We start from the raw sequence: 20,580 nt of genomic DNA on the forward strand, positions 1-20,580 counted from the left end.
AGCAGGTTGAAGTATTTAGGTGTTTGGAGCATTGTTTCTACAAATGGCATATTGAGTTGTAAAGCTTTAACATGCACCATAAAGGTTCTGTATGCTTCTACTTTTTCTGCAGGCATGGCTTTGATTGGATATGGCAGAGGAGGATTGTATGGCTTTAGAAAACTGGCAGTTTTATCATTCCCGAATGGACTCGTCGAGTCCATTTGAGTGACTCGGCGACTCGGATCGGGTTTTGCTGGATCCGATTCTTCTTCCTTTTCTGCCTTCTTCTTGGAGATTCTCAGTGCTTCTGTAATGTTTTCTTCACTGCTTGAGGCTATTACACTTACATTCTCCATTCTTGGATTGGGTTCGGTGTTACTCGGAAGTTGACCCGGTCTTCTATCATTCACTTGATGCGCAAGCTGCCCCAGCTGTTTCTCAATGTTGAGAATTGATGCTTGCTGATTCCTAAGCATGTTTCTGGTCTCGTGTATGGCAGCATCGTGATCATTGTGTCTTTTTTCGGACGCGGCTATGAATCTAGTGAATAACTCTTCTAAATCGGCTTTCTTTTCTACCGGTTCTTCCTTTTGGTATAGTCCCCTCTCCTTCTGCTTGTATTTCCCCTCCTTTGCCTTCTTATACTCCTCATATGGTAGCCAATCCTTCTTAGATTTTCGCCAATTTTCATCATACCGATCACCACTTGAATAGAAGACTTGAGCTTTCTTATTTCCATTCTCATCCAAATCACAATCCCTTGCGAGATGGGACCCTCCACAATTTTCGCATCCTACCCTAATAGCATGGATTGCTTGATCCATTTTTGTCATTCTTCGATCAAGACTATCAAGCTTTGCTATTACCGCCGCCATGCTATCACTTGCCGCGTTTACTACCCCTCGACTTACTTCGTTTCTCGGATTGTGGTATTCTCTAGAGTGCTTAGAGAATTCTTCAATTAATTCTTTAATTACCGGGGGCGCCTTCTTTGTAAGCGGGCCTTGAGAATCAAGCAATTGCCTTGTGGTGACATTGACTCCATCATAAAAAATGGAGACCTCTTGTTGGCTATTAAGGTCATGGTGTGGGCAATTTCTAAGTAGGCTCTTGTATCTTTCCCAAGCTTCATAAAGAGATTCGCCGGGTTGTTGCTCGAAGTTGGCAATGGCTTTCTTTAGCTTGGCTATCTTGGAGGGCGGGCAGAAATGGTCTATGAATTCTTCTTTCATCTTGGCCCATGTGGTGACCGATCCGGGAGGAAGTGACTTTAACCAATCTTTTGCAGCTCCTTTAAATGTGACAGGAAGCATTCGAAGAAGCCGGGTCTCGCGTGGAACATTAGGCACGTTGAAGTAATCGGCCACATCATTCACTTCGTCCAAGTGCTTGTAAGCGTCTTCATGATCCTTCCCGTAGAAAGGAATCTCTTTGAGTTGGGCGAGAATATGGCCTTTTAGTTCGAAAGTGGCGGTTGCGGGAATTGCGGGTTGCACAAGTCCCGGCCCGGTGTCATCACGCATCCTTTTCTTCTACTCCCCCATGGGAACTTCATCGATGTTAGCCATAGTGATAGCTAACTCTTCTTCGGAATCGGTTTCGTGCTCGGAAATATGCTCTTCTTCTTCCTCGGTCTCGTACTCAATATCTTCGTGAATTGGTTCTTCAATTGTTAACGAGGCACTGGATGCTCCTGATTTGCTGCTCTTCTTCTTGCTGAAAACGGATTTTAAGTTCTTAAGTGGTGAGTTCTTTGAAGTTGCGGTTTCTCCTAAGGCTTTTCCTTTGCTTCTCCTTAGTGCGGATTCCGGGTCTTCCAGAGGAGGTACCAGAGGTGTGTCAGATCCTCGGGTCATGAAACAGCTGGAAAAAAAACGAAACAAAAGAAACGAAACGCGTAAAAGGAACAAAAACGGAATAAAAAATTAAAGACTAAAACAGCGATGTACTCGCCGTGTCGGCACGAGTGCACTCGGCGAGTGCAAGGCAAAAACAGAAAAGAAAATTTCTAGTTATTTTAAAAACGGAATTTTAATAAAACTAACTCTACTTACTGATTTTCTTTGTAAATAACTTTGTGTAAGATAAATCCCACACAAAGGATCGATTAAACTAGACTTTAATATTAATTTTAGAACCGTTCCCCGGCAACGGCGCCAAAAACTTGATGTGTGTGAAACCAACTAGTTTTAAACCTACTTTCAATTATCAAATAACACACAAAAGGCAGTGAACCTATCAATTGTGGTATAGCTAAATAAGCTGGGTATCGAACACAGGGAACGACAAATTAAACTAAAAACTAATTTAATCTAAGTTAATTAAGAAGTAGGGGTTTTTCTCTAGTTTTACAAGACTAGAAACTTACTAATTATTACTAATTTAAAACTAGAAAATAACGATTTAACTAGATTCAATAATTGGAAAGGAACCTCTGTTTAGCTCAACTTGGTTAACTCTATGGTTGATTTCAAGGTAATAGTGCAATGGATTAATTCTTTCGTTGGTTACCGATTCAAGTGATTAGATTTGTGTTCACTACCCTAATCCTTAGCAAATAAACTAACTCAAACAGTGGCCAATTGTCTAATTTAATTATATTTACTAGATTAATTATTCGGGTTAAGTTAGACTTGCAATAGTTAACTAATTTATTCTTTTTAATTAACCTCTTGTTTGATAGTCATCTTACAAGCTTGCACATGAATTTACTCAATTTTCTTATTAATTCTAGTTTCATATTCATTAATCCTAGACATATAACATAGTGATCACATAGCATATGAGGACAATAATCAATAGATGTTCATGCTAATCAGTTATCTTCCTATTAATAGAAAATTAATTATTATTCACACACAAGGTTCTTTAGCAAACTAAAATAACAAAAATTCACCAACTTGGAATTAATCCTACCAATCAATCAAACCATATTGTCAACTTTGTATCCCCAACAGAAGTCTAAAGGTTTTAGCTCATAATTAAAGTAAATAACAGCAACCAAACAAAGTCAAGTTGCTTAATCATGATGAATAAACAAAAGAATAACTGGAATGATGAAATTTTGCCTTAATTACTCTCCGGAATTGAATTCTAGCGTCCTTCGTCGTCTTCTAGGGTTTTTCAGGCTTCTCAATTGTAGCAAAGCACTTCTGAATCGTCCCAGAACTCTCTCCAATCGATCTGTGGAATTATCTTTAAATATACGAATCGACTCGTCGAGTCAACTGGTGACTCGTCGAGTCCCTCTCACATTCCCCGTATTGCGATAACTCTCTGGGATCCCGAGTCATTATCTTCTCGATCCTTCGATTGGACTCGCCGAGTAGACGATATGACTCGCCGAGTAGGTGCCTTTTTTAGTGTTTTCCTTCTTTATTCCATTCTCGATCTTGTAACTATTTCTCCCGCTTCCTTTCGCTTCCAAGCTTCATCTTAGGACTGAAAAACATAATTTAACACTTTTAAGTACCTTTTGTCCATAATATGCGATAATTAAACTAATAAATGAATAAAAATGTATACTTAATATGAACTAATTATGCACATATCACATACCAAGCTCTAGGGGCTTGTTTCAAACCGTAGACAGCTTTCTGAAGCTTGTAACAATGACAGGGAACTCGATACTGTCAAATTCGGGAGGTTGTTGAAGATAAACCTCTTCTTTTAATTCCCCATTGAGAAAAGCACTCTTAACATCCATTTGGTGCACTTTGATGTTTTTGTGAGAGGCATATGCTAAGAATATTATGATTGCTTCCATTCTAGCTACCGGAGCGTATGTCTCATCGTAGTCAACACCTTCTAGTCGGCTATAACCTTTAGCAACTAGCCTTGCCTTATTCCTGATGACTGCTCCAGATTCATCTAGCTTGTTCTTGAAAACCCATCTGGTACCAACAATAGTATGACCTTGTGGGATGGTAACAAGTTTCCACACTTTGTTTCTTTCAAATTCTTCCAGTTCTTCTTGCATTGCAGAAATCCAATCTGGTTCCAATAAGGCTTCTTTGATAGACCGAGGCTCGACTGCGGACATAAATGTTGCATAGTGACAATGATCAGATAAATCTTTGGCAGATCGAGTTTGTATACCTGCGGATGGATTCCCAATAATTTGACCTGGTGGGTGATCCTTCGTCCATACATGTAGGCGAGGCATCAAATGATCAGCAGCTGCGGTAGAAGGAATGTTTTCAATATCAGAGGTTGCTTCAGGTGAGGAAGGAAGTTCCCCATGGATTTGAGAATAGCCTGTTGAGTCATCCTGACTTGTTGGAGTGAGAGAGACATTTTCTTTGATAGGTTCCCCCTGGATTGTTGAAAGGAGTCTATCTGGAATCTGAGAGGGTTCCCCCTAGACTGCTGATGGGAGAGTGAGAATTCTTGGATTAGTTCTAGTATCAATATTCTCTATGAGTTCATCATCTGAATCCGGGGATACATTTGATGGAAATGCTTCTCTGCTGGCAAGAACTTGAACAACGTCAAGTAATGGAACCTCGATGGTTGCGGCTAGATCTGGAGTAGAGCTTTCCCCCTCAACCAGAGAGGTGGAAGTATTGAGAGAAACTTCTTCGGATGTAGATGGTGCAGAGATGTCAGCATGTTGTTGTTGAGCAATGGGAGATATAAGAACTTCTGATAGTTTTTCCATTTCAACCGGTTCAAAGAGATCATCATAATTGACTTCTACTAGGTTTAAGGGGCCAGAAGATGCAGGAATGTCACATTCCATGATTGCGGTGGTTTCGGTGGATGAAGGGGCATCGCGGATGTGAGAATCATCGAATTTCACATCGAAGCTTTCAATGATCAGCCTTGTACATCTGATAAGCACTTGATAAGCAACCTTGTTAGTGGAGTAACCAAGGAAGATGCCCTCATCAGACTTTGGTGCAGATTTTTTAAGCTTTTTTCTGTTGTTGATGACGAAACATCTACACCCAAAGATATGAAAGAAACGAACATTTGGCTTGCGGTTGTTAACACCTTCGTATGGTGTTTTGTTGAGACGTTTGCACATAATGCTTCGATTCTGGACAAAGCACGCAGTTGCTACAGCTTCAGCCCAGAAGTAGAGAGGAAGATGGGCGAAGTTAAGCATGGATCTGGCTGCTTCTACTAATGTGCGGTTTCTTCGTTCGACGACACCATTTTCTTGCGGAGTGTAGGGTGCTGAGAAGTTTTGAGAAGTACCCTTGGACTCCAAGAAACTATTGAGAAGATGATTAGTGAACTCAGTTCCATTATCACTGCGGATGCGTCTGACTGGAAGCTTGATCTGAAGTTCTATTTCTTTGATGAAGTTGATAAAGATCTGCGGTTACTCTGATTTGATTCTGAGGAAGAAGACCCATGTAAAGTGAGTGAAGTCATCAACAATAACCAGTATGTATTTTTCGTGGTGGAGACTGGCTACAGTTGAAGGACCGCAGAGATCAATGTGTAATAGTTCCAGAGGCTCTGAAATTGACGAATCCATTATCAGAGGGTGACTTGCTTTGACTTGTTTTCCACATTCACAAGCTGGACATAGAGTATCGTTGTTGAATTTAAGAATAGGGAGACCGTGGACTAGTTCTCCAGTGACTAGATTGTTGATGTATCTGAAGTGGAGATGAGCTAGCTTGTGGTGCCATAGTCAGCTGACTTCAGATACAACTTTAGAAAGAAAACACAGCTGCGGTTTACCAATGGTGAGAACACCGTAGCCTAGTATGATGCCATTTGCATTGTTTCCAAAGGTGACATTTCCACCATTGCATATAGGCATGAAATCCCGAAGGTATTCTAACCTTTCGGTCATGTGCAAGGAGCAGGCACTGTCGATCAACCATTCTTCTTCTTGATCCTCCTTGCACAATGCCTACAAAGTTAAGTGGTTAATTTGGGCACCCAAGTGAGTTTGGAGCCCGAGGTCACATACGATGTGTCAATCGATGCATGATGCAAGGTGGAAGGGACAGGTTTTAAGTCAGCTTTCAAACCTAGTCCTGGGTGTTTGAAGATCTTTAGAGTTTTGTGAGATTGTGAGTAATTATTAGGATTGACCCTGAAATCCTGGGTGTTGGAAATTTTCTAAACTCTTTCACATTGACATTGACAAGAGAACTTTTTGTCATTTTTCCTGGCCTTTGACCTGGTCTGATGTTTTGAAGATAAAGTATGTTTTTGTCCATTCCGAGGATTGTCAGATTTGACCTTTTTGTTTGTGTGTTTTGAAAAGGTGTTTTGTGCAGGTCTGGCAGGTGTGAAGATACGTGCTGACCCTGTGTGATGTGATTTCTTAAACGTTTGAAATGACTTTTTGGGTGCCGGAGTTGGCAAAATTCCTTTCCATTTTTGGGACTATGATACTAAAATGGTTGGAATAGGGAAGATACCTTTCCATTTTGGGTCATTAATAGAATAGATTTGAAATCCATTTGAACGAAAAGACTTATCCTCATGTTTGGATTGTTTTTGAGTATTGTCAGAAAGAGTGAACTCCTTTCTTTTTGTTTTCTTCGAAAAAATTTTCTTGAAATAATAATTTGAAAACTTCCCAGGACTTTTTGATTTGGGACATTTCATAGATTTCTTGACTTTTGAGCAAATTTCTCGTTGCTTGCCATGAGAACGAAATTCTTCTTTAAAAACTCTTTTTGCTTCGGTCTTAGGAGAACCGCAGTCAGTGATATTTAATTGCGGTTTCCTAGAATCTTTAGAGGATTTTGAAAAATAGTGACTCAATTCATCTGAACTTGAGAAATTAGGACTTTGAGAACATTGACCAAATTCAAAATTTTCAATTGGTAATTCATGATTAATTGGCTCAATGATTACAGAACTCTTGACTTCAATCAGTGGAGTAATGTTTTGGACTACCACAGAGTAAGTCTTGGTGAATACTTCTTTGGGACAATTGATATTAGGTAATGGGATAGATTACGGTATGTGACTGCAGTCAGAGATACTGCGGTCGGACTGTAAGGATGGGAAGTCTAAAGAGACTTCAGGACTTTCAATAACAATTTCCTCATCAACTATGGATGATGTGTGAGAATCCTTGTTTTTGACATGAGTAGAAGATTCAGGGAGAATTTCTTCTATAACACTATTATTACTCAAATCATGAAGTTTTCCAAAGCGGGCTTGGATATCCTCAGGAAATGTTTTGTTATTGATTGGAAATAAGAAATTGCGGTTTGGTGTGACATAGGGACGTTCCGGTGTGAACCGAGGTGATGAGTCCGTTGCGGTTGGGTAACCATTGGACCAACCCCAGTTAAAAGTGTTATCAACATTCCCATTATTGACAAGATTCTCAATGGCCTCAGTTTCATTAAATAGCTTTTCAATTAAAAGATTTAAACGTAGAATTTCATTTTGTGCTAGATCTCTTTGATTTAAGGCTATTTATACTTGAGTTTCACTAACAATTCTAGCATCCTTTTCTAACATTAAATCCTTCTCTAACATTGCCATTTTGAGTCTCTTATTGTCCAAACGTCCTCTAACATGGAACATCTCCTGCAAAGCGATGTTCTTCTCATCTAGGGCTTTATTGTAGTCTGTAAGGACGGCAGCACAAGTGTCATTGAGTGTGTCTATGAAAGTTGACAATCATGCATGTTGTAATTTAAAGTTTGAATCATGAGTTTTACCTGTTCCACAATGCTGAGAGTTCCATTTTTAGCCATAGAGTAATGGTTCTTCTTTGGATTGGATGAGCCATCTTCATCAGCAGTTGTTACCATACAGATCTTGCCTTTTCCTTTGCTAAGGACTTCTTCATCTTCATCTCCTGATGACCACACTTGATGATTCCTTTTCACTTGAGCAACGTAGGCCTTTCCCTTTTCTTTATCTTCCAGTCCTTGAGCCATTCGAAGGTAGAAGGCTCTATCTTTTACTACATTTTCCTTGCAATCTTTGGAAAAATAGTTTTCCTTGTTGCATTTGTGACATATGATGACATCACTCTTGTCTTCTATAGAGGTACCAGAGTCAGTTGAGTGGGACTGTGGTGGTACTTCTTTTGATTGTGTCTGTTGAGACTGCGGTGGAGGGAGAGGGTTTTTAGTGGAACGAAAGTGATTGTTCTGAAAGTTATGGTTGAAAGGCGGTCGATTGAATTGTTGGTTTTTGCGAAATGAAGGTGGTAAGCGATTGAATTTCTGACTAATAAGAGCAATGGCATTCTGAAACTCTTCTTCGTCGTCATATTCTGAGTCAGCTTCACATGACTGCGGTGGAGAGTCATATAAGGTGGGATAGGTTTGAGTGTGAGGTGATTGGGCTACTAATGCGAGTGGTCCTCCGAAGTCTGAGCAATCCTTGAGTACAGTGGACTCTTGATCTTGCAATTCTCCATAAAGCTTATAGAGAGATAAGGAATGAATTTTCTTGTCACCTTGTACAATCATTTTGGCTGTTGTCCAGTGTCTTCATAAGCCATTAAGAAACTGCAGATTTGTTTCATGATTGTTGCGGATGGTACCCGCATTGGACAGTTTTGTGACAATCAAGTTGAACCGTTTAAATGAATCTTCCAAACTTTCACCGGAGTGGGCTTTGAAATTAATGAATTTGTTGAGTGCTGTAGTGAGCTTCTTGTCTTGAGCCTGCTCTGAACCTTCATACAAGTTTTTGAGAACATCCCAAATCTCCTTTGCTGATTTGCAATTTATGATGATGTCAAAGTTGTCAGGAGCAACTCGACAAGAGATTTCATAAAAGGCAATAGCATCACTTTACATTTTGTCTAGGTCATCTTTTGTGGGACGATTCAAGGCTGGTTGACCTCCTCCAAGTCTTGTTGTGGCTCCCTCAGTTTGAACAGGGGTAAGGACTGGAACATGGGGTCCTTCGTCTACAGATCTCCAGACGTCTCTACCAAGTCGTCTGAGATATCTCACCATCCTTTGAGACCAGTGGTGATACTCATTTGCAACCAGTATTGGGGCTCGATTGGAACCACCAACACTGTTGGAAACATTCAGTGATAACGATTGTGCCATTAGAAATTTTGTTTAGAAATGAGCTTCAGTGGTATAGAGGGCTCTTTGAAAAATCAGAGTTCCGATATTCAAAAAGAAACCACTCTGGCTCTGATACCAATTGTTGAGAGAAAAACTTTGAGACACACTTGAATAAAAAAATGGTTAGAACAAGTATATAGCAGAATAGTTAATCTCGAAGGATCTGTTAGCTCAACAATAATATTAATAGTTAGAAGTTAGTGAGTTAGATGCGGAAAGTAAAGTAATATAAATGAAAGCAATTGTTATATCAAGAATACACGTAAGTTGATTCATAACTTGGAATGCATTCAAACCAATGTTAGTAAGTGAGATCAAACTTAGTGAAGAAGTCACAAGGACTTGCTCCAAAGAGAGATTATGATCAGATATGATAGTAAGAAATGAGAGAGGAGAAGATTTCTAAGATATGTAGTAAAGATACTTGAAGATGCGTATTTGATTCAAAACAAGTGAGCTCTATTTATAGAGACACAAACATTACAAAGGATAACTTTTAGAAGTAGCCATGCAAGACATACTGGAAAATAGAAAGCATAAAGAAAAGACAAAATAGACTAAGTACAAAGGCTTGATGTCTTCTGACTTCGGATGACTGTGGTAGATGCTTTCATTGCGGTAGCATGTTGGCTGTGGTTCCAGGAAAGTTCAAGAGGGTCACTTTCAGTGTTCTAACATCATATTCCTACCTGATTCAACAACGAAACTGTCTCTTCGGTTTTTTGGTTTGCAAGACTGACAGTGAATGCATGAAGCATTGTTCGTCTGAGGCTTGCTTTCGTCTGTGGATTCAATACTTTGTGAACGTAATTAGCATTTTGGGAATAACAGAACTGCTTGCTCTCTTTTAGATTCTTCTGATATCTTCTGTTCCTTGGACGTGCTTTCCCAATAAGTTGGTTTTGAGATTTGTGAATATATGCTTGGTTTCGGTTTGTCTTTACAAGATTTGCTTGGCGCTATTCCTCCAGATGCTTTTTCCGTTTCGACTGGAATATCTTTAGTGCCACTCATACTAGGCTTATCAAAGCTTGACGGCTTGTAGAGAGGTTCAACCACATATCTACCATTGACTCTCTACGAGGTTTGCTCCGACAGACCTACTGTTTCGTCTGCATTGTCAATGGGGGCTGACCAGAAAAAGTTGTCATACCCATCAGCGTTGTATTCATCAACCAAGGAAGTCAGTTCAGCTGTTTTGTTTTTGGTAACTCTAGTGGCAGTGTAAACTTGATTAGGTATCGTTTGCGCCTTTTTGAACACCACTGTTTTTTCTTTAAGGACTTTGGACTTGTCCTTTGACATACGAGCAAAAGCAACTAAGTTTTCAGATATAAGAGGTTTAGCCTGTTTGGGTTCGCTTTTGAGGAATTCAGAGCAGTCAACCTCATCCTCTACATAAATTTCACTCATATCGGTGTCCTCATCAAATCCAGAAGAATTTTCCACATTTATTTTGTTTTATGAACTTAATTTGGTACCCATCGAGTCAAATTTTTGCATGGTTTCGGTCTTTATGTTTAATTTGTCATTTTCATCCTACAAATTCCTAAGCATGTCCTTATGGTCTTTGGACTTTATAAAGGACTCAATTTTGTCCAGACCTATCATGTAAGCATCCGAAATCCCATCTGATGATAAAATTGATTCACAATTGTAGCAATCTACATCCACTTCATCCTCCTTAAATTCAAGAAATGGCAAGATCATTTTGCGAACCTTTTTGCCAATATCACAATTTAAGTGCAACTGAGCATATTAGAGTAAAGACGTTTAGCTATTAAACAAAAAATATTCCATTGTGTTAAAAACTTTAAATTGTCTCGTTGTAAATATATCAACTCGTCTCTCATCCTAACTAACTCTAACTCCGTCTTCTCGATCCACATTCTTCGCTCCTGACTTTTGGATGTCGCCCTGCTAAGTTGATCGGTTAAGTTAGCATTTTTGAGGCGAGTTTGCATTAGGCTTCCACTTAAACTAGAAAACTAAAATTTTAAATCTTGTAATTCCTTTTCAAAGTTTGTTATAGGTATTTTAAGTGATTCGATAATAGATTGTACCTTCTTGATCAACTGATCGCAGTCGTTGATCCTTTTGCTCACAGGCTTGGCCGCAAAACACTTGTCCTCCATCTAATTCGCCTCGTCATGCTCACCTTCGGTTGTATATCCCCTCGTCTGTGACATTCCAGTTGTCACCATTAAGCATTTTCCTGCGAACTCAGTGTTATCATCTTTTGCCACAAACGCACTACAATGCAAGGGTTTACGTACCTCCTCGTCTTTGGAGTCTGTACACCAAACTTCCATGCTACCGAACTCATCATTCATGACATTCTCCTGCACAATCAAAGCATTCATTGAATTGTTAGTAGCTTTCTTTTTCTTTATCTCCTCCAGTTTTCGCATATAATATGCTTCATCATCTTCACCCTCCTTCTTCTCTGACAACTTTCTTAGCATGCAGTCTTTGGCAAAGTGGTTTTTTCCATGATAGAAGTTGCAGTCCTATCCGGAGTCTCCTGCCAGCTTGCTCTCCTTCTTCTCTTCTTCTTTTGGAGGACTACTTTTGTTATCCTTTTTCACTTTATTTGAGCTATAGCTTCCCTGCCAATTTTGGTTCTTGGCAACAAGGAACTTTTTTCGAGCAAATCTCTTTGGTTTGGATGCCATAATAGCATATTCTTCACTTGTCAGATCGCATTCTGACATCTCTGATTCGTCTTCATCTTCTGCCATATTCTTTTCCTTAGAGAGAAGGGCCAAGGATCCCATACCAGACACCACTTTCGCTTCTTTTGTCACAACTTTTTTGTGAGATTTGAGAATAACCACCATCTTTGCCAGGGAATATGATTTAAACTGCTCATGAGCCTTCACAGTTGACGCCATAGCCATCCATTCGGGTCTTAAACCGTTCAAAAACGTGAGCTTCTTTTCGATTACTTCTCTTCCAATACCGTGTTTGATCATTTTACTCAGCAGGTGGTTAAAACGATCAAAAGCCTGAATGAGTTTTTGCTTCAGCTTTAACTGGAAGACACCAAACTCTGAAAGCAATAGAGATTGGATGGAGTGTTCCAAGTCTTCGTCAGTTGAGTATAACTCCTTGAGTCTATCCCATATATCATTCATTGTGGTGCATGTGCTAACCAAACGAAAGGTATCAGACTGCAAGGCAAACCTTATCATTCTCATTGCTTTCACGTTGCACAATAACATTTCTTTTTCGTCTTGAGGAATCTTCTCCAGATCATTCAAGAGTTGGTTGTATTCCTTTTGAGTCTTTATTTTTCTATTTGTTCCAGAATGAACAAAAGGACCCAATGTTATTGCTTCCCATATAAGATAGCCATTGTCTTCAGAATCGACAATGTAGTCTTCAAAGTGATGCGTCCAAACTTCATAATCCTGAGTGTAAAGAATAGGAATTCTCGTTGTGGATCCAATGATGTTGGAGATATTGATCAGATTGGTTTGAGAATCGTCAAGATACATGATGATCGTTTTAGATATCTGCTAAGAATCAAACTTGTAAAAGCTAAGTTAGGGTTTTATAAAAAGCAAGAAACAACGTCAACTGACAGAGGACGGCTCCTACAGATTCGATAAAAGCGGAAACCCTAAAAAGATTCTTCCAACAGAAGATATGCGTATCAATTACATAGTCTCCTTCACTGATACCATTTTATGAGAATATTATTCTCTTAGATCGATAGATTCAGCAGATATAAATAATGATAACAAGAACAGAAAAGGATGAACGCAATAATGAATCAAACGAGTGTCGAATGATTAATATGCACTATCTCAGAAGAATTCAATGTGAATTGCTACTATAGAGATAGGCTAGGGTTACAATACTTGATAAACAAAATAAAGATCTAGAAGCGTAATTAATATAATGCATGCATGCACTACATATATATATATATATATATATATATATATATATATATATATATACATATATATATATATATATATATATATATATATATATATATATATATACAAACTCTAAAATTAAACATAGTTGGACAGGCCCAAATTGAGAGTACATAATGGATTGAACTATCAAGGCCCAATGGCGTAACTCCTTAGACTCAATAGAAATTCTATATATGGAAATGTTATAGCAAGAGACTGGAAAAGTATGATGTCTTTATGTAAATCATTATGAATCGTATTCCATATGCTTCGGATATAGGATCGATTACATATGCTATAACATTAATATGTTCTAATTTTCCAAATGCATAGGGCATTAAGAGAGAAAAAGGGACTAGAACGAGATATCACTAAAATGGTTAAGCAATTGTCCAGGACAATCTGAGGTTTACCAAAGATTGGTTGCTTATGGACGGTTGGAAGTATGTTGTAAATTTTGGAAAGGACCATGTTGACATACTCTGAGAAGAGGTAACTCTTGTTCAGAAGAGATAGTCAAAATGGGAATATGGAAATGTTTCCATAAGTGGAAGTTATTCTTTAAATCCGTGTAAGATTAGAAAACTTAATGCAAGAAGGATGTTCAAAGGAATGTACTTTGAATATGAGACTTCTTTTCCATGGAATTGCTCTCCATTTGAATAATTTTTAATGTTTGTTGCCTAGTCTCTTTGACTTTTATTCATAGTCATTACAAGAGGATCAGTGCATAAAAGATTAGAATATAACAGATTACAATAAATGGAAAGAATTTGGTTTTCTTACATTTACGGTAAGGATTTGGAATTGTGAAATGAGTTTCATTGAATATGTGTTCAATTGATCAATTTCACAAAGAAAGGACCACAAGCAAACATAGTGTGCATGCTTGGAGCATGGCATAACTATTGTTCTAATTCAAGTATTAAGTTGATTAATCGAAACATTATACAATGAATAATGTGTAATCAATATGGTGATTAAATAAAAGGTGTTTTATTTATATTCATAAGTTTTGAGACCATATTGTATTTGATTATTCTTGTGTTTCACTTTCCATGCATTGACTTCCCGAATAACTAGGTTATTCAAACTATCCACAGTTGTTGATACTTTGGAAGTAGGTATTGAGGCAGGACTGTCATGAATCTAACTGTAGATTGTCTAGGAGTTTTAGACATAGAACAAGTTTGTTGTAGTGTTCATGAGTACTCGTGGAATAAGATTCAAGTATTGGATTAAACCCACACACATCTGAATCACTTCATGGATTTTATCATGAGTGATTGTGAGACGATAATCTCTTAAATTCTTGAAACCAAGACATGTGAGTTGTAATTTACAAGTCGGTTCCACATTGACATATGTAAACACACCTATAACTTGGTGTAAAAAAACATATTGTTGTGTGTGATTTGATGAGTAAATATAGCAAGCATTTGAGTCGAGGTTTATCCATTCCTTTTCCTTTAGAGATTTACTGATGAAAACCCTAAGCGCTTGGTTAAACCTGGACTGATTTGATTTGTTTAATTAGTCAGTTGTCTTAAATCGGAAATCAGGAAACAACAAATGGACATAGAGAATAATTATAATCCATGTATCATGTCCATATGATATCTAGAATGGAGGAATATATGATCCTTTCTCTAATGGACGTGTCATTGACTAGGACAGAGTTCAACAGTGGATTTTAAGAGCTACGATTGCTCGTCGGGATTTTCGAGTTGTACTTGCAATAATAGTATTAGACTTATGTAAGTGGGAGATTGTTGGATTAGGTGTCTAAGCCATAACTATAATTGGTATTTACTTGACCCAAGAGTAGCATGGTCCATTTCGGGTTGCATATCACCAGGACAATTTGATAGGATGGATAATTGAGTAAGAGGTTACTTATGATTTATTAATATATTATAAGTTCTAATATATTAATATGAAATCATATTATTTAATTAATATTGATCAAGAATTAATTTGGAATTAATTATGTGATCAAAAGAGACTAATTAAATATATAGGGATTGATTTGGTAAATCAATGATTCTTATAGTGTGGGCCAATTGTTATTTAAGATGGGCTAAACCAATATGGTAGTCGATAGATAGTCCATGGATGTTTAGCCCATGGAGCCTAAGTAATATGAAAGGTCATGAGCATTAGGGTTTGCATGGATGTAACCCTAGACTTTGCCACACTATAAAAGGACTCCCTTAGCACCCAAAAATGACCACTAGAGTTCTTGGAGTTCATTAGAGCCGATTTTGGAGCTAGCAACATCTCTCTCAAGTTCTCCTTTATTCTAGGTGTGTTGTGAACCGTTTGAGGCTTGACACTTGGGGTGCTAATTTCATAAAGGGCAAATACAACAAGTTCTACAAGATACATAAAGAGGTAAACTCCTAACTAGTATTTTATGCTGTTTATGTCAATTGTATGCTAGTTGTAGGATTAATGGTTTGGAAACAATATTGCATGTGTAATTAGAGAAAACATAGATCCAAAGCATTTAGGGTTGTATGTGCACCATAGGATTTTGTAGTATACTAAAAGTCAACAATTACTAAAGATTTATCCATGATTTCTCCAATATTATTATGCCATTGACCCGCTTGACAAAGAAGAATTGTAATTTTTGATGAGTACTTGATCAGTAGTTGTATTTTGAGACACTAATGCAGAATTTGTGCGAGGCCCCAATTCTCTTGCTTCCCAAGGGTATGGATGATTTTTTGGTTTATTATGATGCATCTGTATCGGGTTTAGGAGTTGTTCTTATGCAGAGGGGTCAAGTGATTGCTTATGCTTCGAGGCAACTAAAGCCTCCCGAGGAGAATTACCCTACGTGTGACTTGTAGTTGGAGGCTGTGGTTTTTTCCCTCAAGATTTAGAGGCACTATCAGTATGGCGTTAGGTACATTATTTGTATAATGTCTTATGGCTTATGGGAATTGGATGTCATGTATTACTTGAAATTGATATCAGCTCAGTTAATTGTAAAGTGTATGCTTTTAAAGTTGTATACGATTAGGATCATATAGCCCTAGAATGATCGATTTGGTCTCATTTCCTCTTTCTTGTTTGGTTGTGGACATAGGCTATAATCATCATTTGACAGTCTATGTGATCCCATTTTGTGTATAACTTTCATGGATAATGCAACCAGAAGTGTTGATTGAGATTCTTTGTATGGTAGAGACGGTTGAGAATTCCTAGGAGAGCCTAGGAAATGTCATAGTAAATTTTGTATGTGATGGGTTTTGAGCATTCTAACACTCCTATGGTGTACATGCAACCCTAGATGCTTTGGATCTATGTTTTCTCTAATATACATGCAAACTTTCAAAATTCTAAAGCATTATCCTAACTAGCATACAATGGAGTAACTATAGTACAAAATTTTAGTTAGATGACATACCTTTTAGTGTGGTTAAAACCTTGAAGCTTTAAGAGCCTAGCACCAATAGTGTGAATACCTCAAATGGAATCACAAATCACCACCAAAAAATGGAAAAACTTGAGAGGAGATAAGATGCACTCAAAATCGACTAGCACTCTTACAATGAGTCTAGGTGCCGATTACATGAACCAAAGGGCTTCTTATATAGTAAGGCTACATTAGGGTTACACCATGCAAACCGTAATGTGCATAACATTCCACATTCCTCATGCTCCATGTATTTTAACCTCCATGGAGTATCCATGGGTCACCACATGGGTTTACCCCATCATAAGGAATCATGGATCATTAGCCCACTTTATAAGAATGAATTATTTACACAATTAATCCCTATATATTTAATTAGTCTCATTTGATCACAAAATTATTTACAAATTAATTCTTGATCAATACTAATAAAATAATATTATTTCATATTAATATATTAGAACTTATAATATATTAATAAATCATAGTTATCCTCTTCTCAAAAGTCCATCCTTCAAATTGTCATGGTGAAGTGCAACCCAAATGGACCATGCTACTCTCTGGTTAAGTACATACAAATATAATTATGGACTTAGACACCTTATCCAACCGTATGTTATATAGCATAGGATTAGTATATTGATTTAGGAGGGTATGAAAAGGTGTGGAAGGTAGTATTGGGCTTGTACTACTAGAAGCACAAGATCTATACTCAAGACAAGGATGAACCTATGGATTTCAAGGACACATATATAGTTAGAGTCCCCTCAAGTTTTATGTTCATCATTTATGTGTTCGTAGTTTAGTTTGAGTATGGTGGTGATCACACGAGGAGGAAGTTATGGCTTTAGTTTTGGTTCTAGTTCTGGCTCGGGCACAAAACCAATTGATGAGAGGCTACACAAGCTCATTGCGGACGAGGTCACTCACGGTATCATGGATGCTACTACTGTAATGTTTGGTACCATTAAGGAGGGGATTATGCAGCTTATGGATGAGAGGCTCAAGGCCTTTCGAGCCAAGATTGTTGTGGGTCAGTTAGGAGTACAAACTCTCTCATTTCGGTAGTTCAGGGCTTGTGGAGCTATAGAGTTCTTCTGGGCTATGGACCCAATCGTTAGCTGAAGCTAGATCACTGATATGGAGAATGCTCATCATACGTGTTTTTACCCATGGGGGAAAGGTAAAGCTTGCATCCTGCCTGTTGAGGGAATGAGCACGTGATTGGTGGGATGAGGTCGACCGAGCCATGGGGATTGCGATAATGGCAGCTATGACTTGGGAGGAGTTTTTTACCAGGTTCCAGATAGAGTTTTCACCAACAATTGAGGTGCAATAGTTAGTGAGGGAGTTTAAGGACCTTCCCCAGAATACTGAGACTGTGGCGAAGGTTACTGCCAAGTTCCGCGAGATGGATCTTTTAGTTCTGCAGTACACTACGGATGAGGAGATAAACAAGATGAGATATCATGACATGTTGAGGGATGACATCAGCGAGTTCATGATCTTTTCAAGGTCCAAGACAATGAATGATACGATTAGGAGGGCACGTGAGTGGGAGATTGAGCTAGAGATTCAGATGAAGCACAAGTTAAAGTAGGTAAAGACTGCCTTGGGCTAGGCTAAGAAGCTCAAGACTTCTGATTCGAATTCTTGGGGCCAGTAGGGTCGGGGTCGCTACAGTAGGGCATGCCGATCAGCAAGTTCAGGTTGATACAGATCTAGTGTTCATATAATCTGGGATTCCCCTCTGGAGTGCATTGATCTGTTTTAACAGTAACCAGACAGGCCATAAAAAGGCCACCAGGGCAAGGTAGAGACACCTTTGGTGAAGATCAATGCATTTCAGCTGACTACCGATGAGTCTCAAGAAACATTGGATGTGGTTACGGATATGTAATTTCATTTTATCTTTGTTGTTTTCCTTACTTATGCTTATATTGTATCTGATCATGTATTGGAACTTTCTGAGTCGACGATATGATTGTTTATTTTCTGCTTGATTTTGGTGCTATATGATCCTTTATATCTCTTGTGCTCAGCAAGAAGTTTAGTCATGTTCCTGGGATTCTAGATTATCCTTTAGAGGTCGAGATTGGTGATGTGCTTTGAGGGTTCATCATGAGTGTATCCTGAACCTATTCAACGAGAAGTACTTTATTGATTTGGTGTCTATTCCTCTTCGAGGGTTGAAGGTTATTATCCGGATGGACTGGTTAGGTCCCAATGGAGCCATGATTGATCTTGTGCGTTAGTTGGTAAGAGTTCCACCCCCAAGTGGGGGAGAACTGGTTATTCATAGTGATGGAGCTTTGTATGGGTTGGCTCTCTATTCATTTGCGAGCATCATGAGATATCTTCAGCAGGGTTGTTCTGGGTTTTTGGCTTATGCGTTGGATACTCGAGTTGGAGGCATGACGTCGTTGAGTGTTGTTCAAGATTTCCCCAATGTATTTCCTGAGGATTTTCCAAGAGTGCATCCTAAGAGGCAGTTCGAGTTTTGAATTGATTTAGTTCATTGTGCGGCCCCAATAACCATGGTACTATATAGCTTGGCATCACCGGAGATGCAGGAGTTTTCTACACAGTTTCAGGAGCTGCTAGACAAGGGATTTATTCGGCCTAGTAGTTCACCTTGGGGACCATAGATCTTGTTCGTGAAAAAGAAGGACAGATCACACAGTATGTACATTGACTATTGGGATTTGAATAAGTTAATGGTGGAGAACCGTTACCCACTTCCGAGGATCGACGACTTATTTGACCAGCTTCATGGTGCATCTTAGTTTTCCAAGATTGATTTGCAATTAGGATACCATCAGATGAGCGTCAGAGATGAGGATGTGCAGAAGACGACCTTCAAAACCAGTTATGGTAATTACGACTTCGTGGTGATGCCTTTTGGGCTCACTAACGTGCCATTAGAATTCATGGATCTCATGAACCGGGTATGCATCCCGATGCAAGATCGATCGATGGTCATGTTTATTGATGACTCTCTGGTCAACTCCAAGACCAAGGAGTAGCTTGAGGATCATTTTCGGGAGGTGTTGGAGACTCTGAGAAGGGAGAGGTTGTTTGCCAAGTTCTCCAAATGTGAGTTTTGGTTACGCGAGGTGCAGTTCATGGCGAACATCATCAACCAGAAGGGTATATTGGTCAATCCAACTAAGATTGAGGCCACGATGCGATGGGAGGTTCTGAGATTCGGAGTTTCCTAGGTCTTGTAGGATACTACTAGAGATATATCCTAGATTTCTCCAAGATTGTTGTGCCATTGACCCACTTGTCAAAGATGAATGTTACTTTTCCGCAGGGACCTGATTCTCGCACTTCTCAAGGGTATGGATCTTTTTATGGTTTATTATGATGCCTCTATATTGGGTTTTGGAGCTGTTCTTATGTAGAAGGTTCATGTGATTACTTACACTTCAAGGAAGCAAAAGCCTCATGTGGTCTACTACCCTATGCATACTTTAGAGTTGGGGGTTGTGGTTTTTCTCTCAAGATTTGGAGGCACCATCTGTATGGGGTTAGGTGCACAATCTACGCTGACCACAAGAGCTTGAGGTACCTATTGGATCAGTCGTACTTGAATATGAGGCATCGGAGGTGATTGGATGTGGTAAAGGACTATGATTATGAGATTTTGTACCACCCTGGGAAGGCCAATGTCATGGTCAATGCTTTCCTTTATTAGATTTGATCAAGGAGGACCTGGTGGCGGGATGGAAAAATTAAAATTGGAAGGCAGAGTGGATTAGGGGGCACATTCCTTTATTCGCCACAAATAGTCGGGGTTTGTTGAGTCAATGAGGTAGAATTTCGTTCCCACTACAAGTGGGGTAAGGCGAACAGATCTAGAAGAGGCTCATAAGTCCAAGTTTTCGATCCATCTGGTACCACGAAGATATATAGGAATTTAAAGTTGAGTTATTGGTGGCCCTATATGAAAAGGTAGATAGCATGATTTATAGTGCGATGTTTGACTTATTGGAAAGTCAAGGCCAAAAATTAGAGATCCCATGACAAGATGCAGCCATTACCCATTCCCATGTGGAAATGGAAGAAGATTACCATGGATTTTCTCACAAATCCGCCAAGGACATCACATGGAGTTGATTCTATCCGAGTCATTATTGATTTTTGACTAGGATTGTACACTTCATACCGATTTCTGATAGTATATTTGCTAAGAAGCTACCTAACA

The 20,580-nt window shown here is 38.8% G+C and overlaps 1 non-coding gene across 1 annotated transcript; it reads left to right on the forward strand.

Moving 5' to 3' along the window:
• Positions 1–1,059: 1,059 nt before the first annotated feature.
• On the forward strand, positions 1,060–1,166 carry LOC111914334 (small nucleolar RNA R71). Its single transcript, XR_002857776.1, has one exon. It is a non-coding gene; the product is annotated as a small nucleolar RNA R71 (small nucleolar RNA).
• The last annotated feature ends 19,414 nt before the right edge of the window (positions 1,167–20,580 follow it).

Source organism: Lactuca sativa, chromosome 2 (assembly GCF_002870075.4).
Source record: "Lactuca sativa cultivar Salinas chromosome 2, Lsat_Salinas_v11, whole genome shotgun sequence".
NCBI lineage: Eukaryota > Viridiplantae > Streptophyta > Magnoliopsida > Asterales > Asteraceae > Lactuca > Lactuca sativa.